Source organism: Eublepharis macularius, chromosome 5, assembly GCF_028583425.1.
Source record: "Eublepharis macularius isolate TG4126 chromosome 5, MPM_Emac_v1.0, whole genome shotgun sequence".
NCBI classification, from domain to species: Eukaryota; Metazoa; Chordata; class Lepidosauria; order Squamata; family Eublepharidae; genus Eublepharis; species Eublepharis macularius.
The window spans coordinates 104,646,381-104,659,244 of NC_072794.1; positions in this window are offsets into that span (position 1 = coordinate 104,646,381).

Sequence of the window (12,864 nt, forward strand, 5' to 3'; positions counted from 1 at the left end):
CACCCAGCAGAGCGTGTGGTGCTTCAGTGAAGCAGGTGGAGAGAGGGAGGTGGAGAGCCACAGAGATGATTAACTTTTTATTTCTTCGAACTAGGTAATAGGATTTCAGGGGCTGATGGACTGCCAGTCAGGCCTTGTGGGAGATTCTGGAGAATGGAACATCTGTCACTGTAATTCATTGCAACAGTGCCAAAGGAAGCTGACTGTTAAGTGTGACTCTGGTTCTACCATGACAGGTACAAATTGTTTGCAAACATATTATCTCTGGTGGGACCCTGGGCCCCGGGGTATCAGAGACTGTGCTCATACTGTAGGGATCATTTTCACTAGCATATTTTCACAGCAAGGCAAAAACTTTAAGAATGGGAGAGGGGAGAAGAAAATTGAAAATCTAAAGGCATAAAAATAGAAACATTGATGAGGCAAAAGTCTGTGTGAAAGTGTCAGTAATGCCAAGCGGGTAATATGGTACAAAATTACACAACGTGATTAAGATTTATTCTTCTTTCCTGCCAATTTCCTACCACTGAAACTCTTTTGAGATCCGTAATAGAATTGATCCCAATTTACTGTGCTGGCTGTGAATGAATAAAAGGCACAGCCTGACCTACTGGGTCATTGTTTCCTTTAATCTACATGCTCTATGACTGTCATGTGCACAATGAAAAAGATCGCCAACTTCCCATTATTATACTAGTCCCCATAATCCAAATCCAGTGGCATCTGAAATGCTAATGAACTCCAAATTCTGTGCACTAATAAATCACATTCTGTATTGGCTCTCACAATAGCTCATGTGGGTCCATGCCTGATCTACTAGATTTTGCCTTGGTTCTACCTCTTTGCCCCCCCAGATTGTATTTTAACTTTACTCAGGGCTTTTTTTCTGGGGAAAGATGTGGTGGAACTCAGTGGATTGCCCCCAGAGAAAAGGGTCACATGGCTGGTGGCCCTGCCCCCTGATCTCCAGACAGAGGGGAGTTTAGATTGCCCTCCGTGCCACTGGAGCGGCGCGGAGGGCAATCTAAACTCCCCTCTGTCTGGAGATCAGGGGGCGGGGCCACCAGCCATGTGACCATTTTCAAGAGGTTCCGGAATTCTGTTCCACTGTGTTCCAGCTGAAAAAAACCCTGACTTTACTCCTGGGTTAATTGTTTTCTCTGGGCTCAATCTGAGGGGGATGTTAACATCAGAGTTATCAACTCAACATGCACACTATCTCATAAGTGATTACCCCTTGCTAGAATGTGGAAGGATAGAGCACATATCTAGCCGAAGCACACGATACAACACAATGCACGTATGAATGAGCAGAGTTCAACAGTCATGGCATGCAATGAGACAGTCTGCAACTTTCAGTTTTCACATTTTGTTGATGGCATGAATAGGTACAAAGTCAACACAAAAGATACAGAATAGATTCAGATACTGTTCTCCTTCCCTGCATTCCTGGTTCAGAATTCTGTTTACTAGGAAAGAAAAAATATCCTGATTTGTTCAGGTGCCCACATGCTGACATCACATTAAACTGGTTAGATCATAGACCAAGAAGTCTCCAGTCATGGTAATGCACATAGAAGGGAAAGGAAGAGAAAGGAGGGAGCATGCAAACTTAGGAACAGCCAGGATTTAATGAAGTGGGATCAGGTTCTTGAAAGCAAATACCACAAGAAATTTGTTTTACACTTTAACGTTGAACAAGACCCTGTCACAAGATTGCCAGTTGGTAACCAATGGTAGTATTTTGGGGGTAGGGACTTGGGAAGCAATGTCATGCAGTGTCACTTCTGGTTATAACTGGAAGTGACATCATGACTCTCTAGGAATCACTTGATCTCTGTGTGAAAAACCACAGAGATTTGGGGAACTTCTAGAGCTGGCTGGCTGAAGAAGAAACGGGGGACTTATGTTTTTCTGGGTGACATCATCATGGAGTCACCCATCAGGCTAGGTGTCAGTTTCCCATTCACCTGGAGGCTAGGAGTTAGTTTCCTATTCACCTGGAGGCTAGGAGTCAGTTTCCCATTCACCTAGTACTGGTAGGGGATTCCCAACCATCAGCCAGAATTTCCCACTGCTACTCAGCTAGCAGGCAGGGCAGAAAGGGTGGGCAGCATTCCAATGAACTGACATCACTCCCCATGTGCACAAAACTGATGTCAGTGTGTCACTGATTAAATCATAGAGTTTTGCCCAAATACCAGAGTTCCCTGGTGACATGCTGACATCACTTTTGGGCACATATGGAGTGACATCAGTGTGTTGCCAGTGATGTGATGATGTCGCCAGCAAGCCATCCTCCACCATGAGCCAGTATGTCCCTCACTCCTCACTGGCTGCCAGGGGAGATCTGGCAACCCTAGTTAGAAGGCAGATTGTGAGTGATTGGAAGGCAGAGCTTGGTTTGTCAGGGCCTAATGGATTTGTCTCATCAGGGGGCAGAGCCTGATAGATCAGGATACAAGAGGGCCAGGGGGAATGATTTCCCCATCAACTTCCTGTTCCTTTCCCCAATTATTACTTTGAGTATGCTGTAGCTCCTGCATAGGTCATAGATGACTGCTTCTTGATGGGGGGGAAATACTTCTAGACTGCTATACCCCCTGGGCAGAGAAGCCATTCCTGTGTTCCGTGGCCTCAGTGTAGTAGAGGTACCTCCCACTCAAACCGCTGCTATACCACAGACAGGTGATTTACCTGGTGGCTGGTAACCCTAGACTCATTGCTGACATGGATTCTTAGGCCCTGCAAATTATTCTCCATGATCCAGGAGATTAAACACTGGCGTGGTGTTGAATGTATGAATACCATCAAACAGCACTTACAATCCTCAAAACAGTCCAGAGATGCTCTTGGTTGGAAGAATTGTTCTGTGCATTGCTAGAAGCTGAATCTTTGCACTGTGTCTCAACTGAAAGGGGGTAGCTAGATTTTTTTCTCTGTGTATATTAGAACCTTTCCTCCAAATCTTTGTAGACAAATCTTTCTGCATAGTCTGAGATGTCTCAGGCACTTGGAGTGGGTGTACCTGATGCATTTCTGCTGAATTGGTTCCATCTATATCCCTTACAGAGAGGATTAAGAAGCTATTCTGAGAGCCTCTGATCGCCTTAGGAAAGATGTAGTTTGACCAGCATGAACTGCTCAGCAGTCCGATACAGCTTCATCTTTGGGAAAGAGATGCAAAAGATGCAACTATCTGGTGCCACTTTTGAGGATAATTAAGAGAGATAAAGCAGATACGCACAAATGGTCTAAATTTGCCAATATCCCCCAGGTTCTGAATGAGAAGTTTAGAATTCAGAAATCAAAATCACATTTTGAAATTGATATTTTAGATCTTTAAATCCAAATGCTTATTGGCATCCTGTTTTTGACAGTGGCAAGTTTTTAATATTTAATCTTGTTAGGGGCCAACTGCCAAATATGAAATATTATTGCATATGATATCAATTGCTGTCAGGTAAAAATATCGTTGTGTTTCAGCTATCAGCTATCATATCTTAATTCCAAACCAAACACTATACCTTCTATTAAGACAAACTAACACAACTCCTTGTGCAAGCTTTTGAGTTCTCCAGAACTCTTCATCAGGCTGGATGTTAAAACAAGCAAGCAAGCAAGCACGCACGCACGCACGCACGCACGCACGCACACAAAAGGGCAGGGGGAACCATGACTTTCAGGCCATGGAATGAAGTCCATGTATCTGCATCCTATGGGATGCTTGTGGCTTTTGGTTATGGATTTTGCTATAGACTAGCATAACTACCAACTTAAAAATACTATAATAAGATTAACCTCTAATAAATCTATCTTATAAGATAGGTAGCTGTGGGGGGGGGCAGCATTTTTTGGAAAAGGAGGGAGAGACAGAGAAAGAATCAAATAGCCATTGTTGAGCAGTGAGATAAAGCAGAATCTCTTTCTAGAGATCTGACACAGAGAAGTGGATCTATGTCCTGTGTCAGATCTCTATATTTGTAAATAAATCAAATCTGTGCTTTTTCCCTTAAAAAGAGGTGCTGGCACTCATGATGTTTGCTGCCTTGGTGGCCCTGCCAAAAGAGTTACCAATACTGTGGAATGAGTTGCTGGTACTGCAGAAAGAGGTACCGGTACTGCACACCAGAGCATACCACCAGGAAAAAAGCTCTAAAACAAATACTACAAAAATGCCCAAAGTCTTAAATGCGCTCTCTCTTTCTCCCCTTTCCAAAGGAAACCAACCTCAGCAATTAACTAGCCCTAGAGCCAGCATTCCCAACTTTCAGGTGGTGGCTGGAGTTCTCCTGAAATTACAATTTATCTCCAGGCAGCAGAAATCAGTTCTCCTGGAGAAAATGGCTTCAAAATCTGCAGGAATTTCCCAATCCAGAGCTGGCAACCTTCCCTGGAACTTCTCATTGCTCAGAAAAGTGTGGCAAATGTAAGGATAACTATTATATGCCACCTGTCAGAGACAATCAAATTCATTGCTTGTGGATGCAGTGATAGTTATGAGCACAGATAGATTCAAAACAGGATTAGATACCATAAGGGAGGACAGTAAAGCCTTGCAACCCCCCACGCTGCCTTTTGCCTGCCCTGCAAGACAGGGGGCATGTGGCAAGCCAGCTGCCCCTTGTCCTGCGGGGCAGGTGAAAGGCAGCGCGGGGGGCCCACGCTGCCACCCACATGCTCCTGGCAGCTGGCAGCTGCTCCTGGCGCCTCCTCCCTGGCAGTGTTGGGGGCAGACTACCCCCCTGCCCCCCCCTCAATCTAGCCCTGGCAGTAAGTCATCATTTAAGTGTGCTTTGAATGGCTCCATCAATTTTGATGGAACGAGCTACTCTGTGTGTGCCAATTGGCTTAACCTGCTGAAACAAATGGGGAACTTATCCATACAAGAGATCCACTTGTTCTGAAATTTCTGTATCCTCTGGAAGCTGGGATGCAATATTAACAGTGCTCCATCAGCACCACCATCAATACCCATATATGTCAAAGCAGCTTCTACTAGCATAGCACTTTTGAGACTCTTTTGTAGATGTGGATTAGATGCATGTGGTCTATAATGTAAATAGAATTAATTTTATGCAAATCCTAGTATGAGTAAACCTCCTGCCCTCACACTTGTGCCATCATCCCTTCCACTGTTTACTGCTCCCTTGGAGTAATTGGGGGGGGGGTAAGAGACAAAGATGGACTAGGAAGTTAAGACTAGACTTGGGCATGAACGGGGGTGGGGGGGAAGGAACACACTGTTCGTTGTTCGTTGCCATCCACAAGCAAGGACAAACAAACAGTAACGAACATGACCTGTTAATGAACATGTTTGTTGTTCGTTGTTCGTAGAGCCCATATTCACTGGGAGTGTTCAGCAGGCTCTCCTCCAGCCATCACCCAAGTTTGGTCAAATTGCAATACGGATCTTGGAGTTATACATTCCCAAATCTGACGCCCCCAGGAAACTCCCATTCAATACCATTGGAGCCATCAGTTTACTTCTGCCCTGTTTACAAGTGGTGGACTCAAAACTCCATGGCAGGATGCCTCCCCTCTAGGGGGTGGGGGGGTTGGCCGCTCGCTGGCAGCACCCCCATGTGCCCACCTGCCAGGCCTCAGAGAGGCTACTTTCTGGACGCCAGGGAGATGGGTGATGTTGGCGGCTGCTGGGCCTGGGGGGCTCAGGGAGGCGGTGGCGGCTGCCTCCCCTGTAGAGGGCAGGAGGTTGGCCACTCACAGGCGGCACCCCCCATGTGCCCACTCACCAGGCCTCAGAGAGACCACCTTCCAGGAGACAGGCCACCGGGCCTGACAGGCTCAGGGAGGCAGTGGCAAGCTGCCTCCCATCTAGGGGGTGGGGGTTTGGCCACTCGCTGGTGGCACCCCCATGTGCCCACCTGACAGGCCTCAGAGAAGCTACTTTCTGGATGCCAGGGAGATGGGTGATGTTGGCGGCTGCCGGGCCTGGGGGGCTCAGGGAGGCGGTGGCGGCTGCCTCCCCTATAGAGGGCAGGAGGTTGGCTGCTCGCTGGCGGCACCCCCCATGTGCCCATCCACCAGGAGTCAGGGAGATGGACGATGTCAGCAGCTGTCACATTACCAAATGACCCAGCAACAATCTGCTAAGAAAACCCTCCAGCAAGACATAGTGGCATACATGGAGGCCTTGCACACACAAACACACACCCTGGTGGGTTAGAGACACCAACATACGTCCACTAGATGGGGACTTCATGGCATCAGGGCCGATGCAGTTGTCCACACCTCACAGACTGCTGCTGGAGACAATTGTCCGCCCCTCCTGTGTCGAAGTGGAGGCTGCCGCCAACATCACCCATCTTCCTGCCTTCGCGGAAAGGACGGGAGTTGCAGGACACATTCCCCCCTGCTCAGAGGGGACAGCAGGTGCCGTAGATATGTTCAACAGCTCCTGAGCTGTCCCTTGTGCCCAAAAGCGGTGGCTGCAGACATCACCCACCTTCCTGTCTTCATGGAAAGGATGAGATGGGCAGGACAAGTCTTTGGGAAAGGTCGTAGTGGTTCCAGAGAGGGAGAAGTTGAAAGAGGGACTGGGAGCTTGTCAGGGAGAGGAGGACAAAGGGTTACCAGCCGCCTTGCGGAGCAGGACCGGGAAGATCCAAACATTTGCGAGCCATCATCCGAGAAACCCACTGAGCTTGGCACCGGACCATGGAAGCAGCACTGAGAACTGAGGGGTGCTAGAGTGGCACCCCACCATTCAGAGACACCTTACCAGTGCAGGCAGGACAGGCACTAATAATAATCAGTGCGAGCCCTCATCCAAGATACCCACTGTGCTTGCCACCCGACCGTAGAAGCAGCCCCAGGAACTGAGGGGGGCTAGAGCACGACACCACCACTCACAAAAACCTGACCTGAGCAGCCACGGGACAGGTAATAGCAGTAAGTAGCTTTGCCCTGGAGCCAATCAGCAGGCCAAAGATCTTGAGGCCGCTGCAGAGGAGCTTTGCCTAGAACCACAGTAGACTGGGGTGGCTCAGAACCCAGGTAGGTCCAGGTCCAGGGAGGGACCCCCAGCAGGCTGCACTCAGCTGCTTGTCAGGGGTTTCCCTGGCAAGCAGCTGAGTGGGGCATTTAAATGTCCCTCTTCCTGCTCTGCACAGCAGCACGGAGAGGGAAATTTAAACCCCGGCAGACTGCAATCAGCCCTTGTCAGAGTTTTCCCTGACAAGCAGCTGAGTCAGTGGTGAAGTGTCCCTGGGTTTAGATTGGGGTTTCCAGGGCAACTGGAGATCAGACAGAGTTCAAAAAGTCCATGCCTACTGTTGCCAAGAAAATTGATTGAAAGGCGCCAGACTGTCTGGCTTGACAAATGGCTGATGAACACCATGAACAGGATTTGGAATGAACACATGTTCGTTGGGAACAGGGCCTCATGAACAGCTTGCTTGCAAACAGCTGATCGGACTGTTCGTGGCTTTTTTTTTGTTCGTATTGCTGTTCATGCTCACCTCTACTCCCAGATATCTGACCAGATCAGGCACTAATAATAATCAGTGTGAGCCTTCAGCCGAGGTGCCCACTGAGCTTGGCCCCAGGGCCTGGCAGCAGCCCTGGAACCAGAGGATTGAACCAGAGGAGATAGATCCCTATCCTACCCCACACACAAAAAATTCAAGCTCCAAGGCACTCTCCCTGTCTCTCTTCCAAAATGCTAGCAACAGCTCTCTCCCAATCCACTGCCTGCTGAAACTGAAAGTCAGAGCTTGGAGCCTGCTTCCTTTTATAACCAGAGGTCCCATAGAGCAAAACAGGAGGTCTATGGTTTGCAGTCAGAACTGCCTAACAGGGTTTGCAGGGATGAGATTGGAGTTCCCATGGCTACAGAACACCCCCCCCTCCCCCCTGGTCTTTGCTCCCATGTAACCAATTTGGAGCTCCACACTTGGAAGGAAGACCGGCCCAAGCTAAGTTGGTCTTAGATTGGGGTTTCCAGGGCAACAGAAGGAGTGCAGACAGACCCACCCGAAAAATACAACAGATGCTACGATCAGCAAAAGACAGCAGAGACCCCCTAACCTCTGCAGGAGTATACCGTATACCCTGCAGCTGTGGACAAGTTTACATCGGGACCACAAAGCGTAGCATCCAGACAAGAATAAAAGAACATGAAAGACACTGCAGACTTGGACAACCTGAAAAATCAGCAGTGGCTGAACATAGCCTAACTCAAACAGGGCACAGTATCTTATTCCAGGACACCAAAATACTGGACAACACTTCCAACTACTTTGTCAGACTGCACAGGGAAGCCATTGAAATTCACAAGCACAAGCAAAACTTCAACAGGAAAGAAGAAACCTTAAGAATGAACCGAGCATGGTTGCCAGTTCTGAAAAACACCAGGCTAACAAAACATTCTATCCTTGACAATAGCCCTGCAGAGAAGATTAGCACATCAAGTACCAATCCATATGCAAAAGAACCTCCTCAGGATACAGTGAAGCCTCCCGCCATTAGCATTCCACACCCTGGGAAACTCTTACAGGATGACTCAGCTCAACCCCACCCCTCCTGAGTAGATACAAATGACCTACATCTTTTCCACACTGTGACACTGAGAGATCTCTGTCTTTTGGTGCTACACCTCTGAAGATGCCAGCCACAGCTGCTGGCGAAACGTCAGGAACTACAATGCCAAGACCACGGCAATACAGCCCGGAAAACCCACAACAACCATCGTTCTCCGGCCGTGAAAGCCTTCGACAATACATAGTGCAGACAGAGTTCAGGCAGTCCCTGCCTCTGTTGCCAAGGGAATTGATTGAAGGCGCCTGACTGTCTGGCTTCATGAACAGCAGACGAACGCACGGATGAGGCTTGCGACGACCACTTGTTTGTTTAAAATTGCGCCTCACAAACAGCTTGCTCGCAAGCAGCCGATCTGGCTGTTTGTGGCTTTTTTCGTTCGTACTGATGTTGTGCCCACCTCTAGTTAAGACAGCCCAGCAGACAGCCGAGCTGGGCAGTAGACATGATGGTTAATTGAAGGCTGCTGGTGTCACAGCAGGTGAAGAAGGATGAGTCTCCATTCATTGCCACCACTGATCAGGTCCAAGTTGAGTAGCCCCTGCTTCCATGCCAGTGTCACTAGGACATAGTGGATGCCACCAACCTTCTAAGGCACCAACCTATCTGAACTTTTTGAGGAAAGTGTCCTCTGACTAGGGGGAGTGACAATTTTAGATATTTTAGTACCCCCTTTCTCCCCATCACCAACTGGATGACTGAACTGATGTAAGCTGGAAGCTAGGCTTTTCTGTCAAATGCCTCTTTCCCCTTTGTTCCTTTGACAGGCTCTTTACCATATCCTATACCCACTCTAAGGTCCATGTGACATTCTGACACAAGACTCAGTTGGATGATACATGTGAAACAAGTTGGGTCAGGACTCGGAGTCCCACATGTAACATCAGAGAACTAAAGTTTGCAAGTGCTCTAGGGTCCAGTTCGGCTCAAGAGTATGGTGCAGGGAAGGAGGGGATTTAAAATGACTGCATGAGTACATTTGCCTTGATATGGGACACCACATGTTGCAGTCATGTGGAGCCCCACAGTAGGGCAAACAGCCCTCCCAGGCATTTTAACTCAGGAAAATGACATGGAAGGCTGATGTCCCTCTCCCCCAGTCCACTCCTGGCCAGGTTCATGGGCCAAATTGGGCCCCAGAGTGCCTTTGGACTTTAGTTCCCTGTGGTTACATGTGACTGCAAGTTGAGTTGGGGATACCCAACCTGACTCATGTCACATTTATTTTATAATTTGGTCCGCAATCTGCTATGTCCCTCCTCCTCACTTCCTGTCACTTGCTTTTCTGGTTAAATTATTATCTAATCAGATCTAATGATACACTCCAATGTGAACGTTAGGGCTCTCCAAGCCATTCATTGAACATTCTAAAACAAAGAGCTGTCAAATCCAGGTCAGGCAGGATAAACAAGCCTCTTGACTTCACTGAAAATATTACTTACATAATTTACAAAAATATCAGTAAACAACTGACTGGTATGCCCCCCCCACCAGATCACACAGTTTCTAGCTAGCCCAGAGGGGAATTTGATATGATCTGCTACTGTATCACAGGGTATCTGTTTCTGCAAACTGAACCTTTGCTCTTATGCTCAAGCTCATCAGGGTCCCTTACATACAGGTAAAGGCAAGAACAGGGATTGTTGTGCTAGTACTTTGACGAGTTATGGGCTTGTGTTCTGTTTTCTTCATTTAAAATGGAAACATGGAAAACTAGAGCTCTATGCATGAACATCCCCTCACTATTAGAGGTGTCCATTATGAAATCCCTGAGCTGAAAATATACATGAAAATTGCTGGTTTGGGTTGCTTACATGATTTTCCAGATTGGCAAAACAAATCTAGGATTCTTGGGAATTATAAAAAAAAACTTCTCCCAAAAAACTGTGTGGGGGGGTTTCACCCCATGTTCTAGGACTTACCGGCAGTGCAGCAGGTGCTCGTCTTTTTCTTTGATTCTATTGATTTCCAGGGCAGTGTCCCAGGAAGGCAGCTCCCAGCCTGTGCGAGGGAGGAGCAGGGCCTGACAGAGCTGAGGTTCTGGCTTGCTCCTGTGTTGAGGGCAGGGCCCTTCTCTCCACAAGTATGACAGCTGGTGGTGCCTTCTTCAGGGGTCTGTAGAATGGGAATCCTTGATCCAATTCACTTGAAAGTTGCAGGTGGTGTCTTTAGTGGACAGGCAGCACTAGCTTCTCTGCAATTTTGGTATTATCTGATTGAAAAACAGCCACACCAGCACCCCTAAAAAAAAGTTCCCCATAGAGAATAATGGCAGACTTGTGGGGTGGGATGAGACAGGATAGGGGGGTTCTGCAAAGGAAGACTTCCTCACTTTGTGAGAAGAAACAGCAGTAGACCAAGGAATAATGGCAAATGGTTTTCAGCAGAAAGGTTTTTTTAAAAAAAAATGTCAGTCAGTGTAAGAGTAGGAGAGTGAAATGTAGACTTTTTTTAATGGTGGTGGCTGGCAGCAGTTTGCCTGCTAGCCTCTCTTGACACGCCCCCCCCCCCCGGGAATCAGCTGAGAGAAGTGAGCCTGCGCAGAAAGGAACCTACTTTGGTGCTCTTTAAAATCAAACCCCTTTGTTCAATTTGCTTGAATCTTATGGGGGTCTTTAACATAAACTGTCTAATGTAGACCGTGTTCTGTGTAAATGTGGTGCCGTTATCTTTATAAATCACAGCTACATACCTTGGAATAGACTCCCCGTTGAAAATAATGGCCTTGAACTCTGGAAACCCAAAAAAACACACAGATTTTGAATCCCCGAACCCCTAATGTCCTACCTAAAAATGAACTATCGTGGTAAAATTTCCCCTCAAAGGCCAGATCTCAAATTACAATGAAAGCTTTTTCAGCACAGACTCTACTTGCTACTGATTTTTTTCCATTTTGCTTTCTCCCTAACACAGTGGAAATGTTTGCACATTGTAACAAATCATTGTGTCTGAAAGCAATTTGGCCAAGGTAAGGAATGGATACGGTAAGAAATGACTTACGGCCAATGTCTTGTGAATGAGCTCTGTGCTCCAGATGGCTGACAAAAATGAAGACAAACTCTTGGGGGTTGTGGAGGTGATCAAAGAGATACCAGGGTCTTATTGGTACATTTCCTAAGTGCATTAGTTATGTGGATGTGTCTCCCCCTTGTTCATAGAATCAGGGAATGTCAAGAGCTACTCATCATACCAGCTAGTCTATACACAAACCGGATCACCACATGCCCCACACAGAAAGCAACTACAGCACAGAAAACACAGCCTGCAGATTAACAGTTCCAGGAGATTCTAGTGGGCAAACCAAGCTGCTCATTAGATTATAAGCAAAAATGGTCCTGCTATCATAGATAATTTGACTGGGACAGGGGGAGAGACTTTACAGAACCTCATCTACCCAGACTTCTGAAAAGACCTTTTGTGGTTATATTTGTGTGGGGAGGCACTGTTTCAAAGGAAGAAGTGTTATGTTGGAATTGGAAGTACAGGAAACAGGATCTTCATTTACCTCTTATTTGTATACTCAAAGTATAATTAGCACAATCCAGTGCGATATACTCATAGCAGGAATTGCTCTAGATATTTGGTGTATTATTAAGGTCTTGGGATGTTGTAGGAGACTGCAGGATGGATTTTAACTGTTGCTGTTTATCTTTTTACTCATTTCTTATTTTGTTTTTTATTATCTTGGTTTGTTACTTTTATTCAGCTAATGTTATCCATTTACCTTGTAAGCCACCTGGAGTGCTTTTTAAACTAAAAGGACAAAGTATAAGACGTATAAATCCTTCATATGTGGCATAGTTTAATCTAAAATGTTCATTACTGAAATGAAGCAATTGTTCCAGCTCCCCCACCTACAGCTTAATCTACACCAGAGGGTTACATTGAGCAATTCCTTTCTCCCAAGAAAAAAAAGATGAGGGGGTGATTGGAGACAGGTTACTCTCTGCGCCTTTTCCAATTACAGTTCTCAAGATTCTTATGGAGAATTGTTGACAATTAAACAATTATAACACAGATATTAACTAGTAGTTTTGAAGATGAGCCCTTCCTTTCATTCTCCCAGGCAAATGAGAGTTGAGGGGGAAGAGGGGAAGAAGCAGAAAGACAACAGATTATAAAAAGAAATATTTCTAAGCAAGCCATTAGAACGGTTTTGTTTCTGTAGATTTTTATAAAGAACATTTCTGTTCAAGAGGAACATCAGCCAGTCTAGATGGGGTCTCAGTACAAAATCAGAGGGCCCAAGCCAGCAGAAGGAGCAGGGGTAATGGATAACTGTCAAAAAGGTGGTTGTAGTTCAAG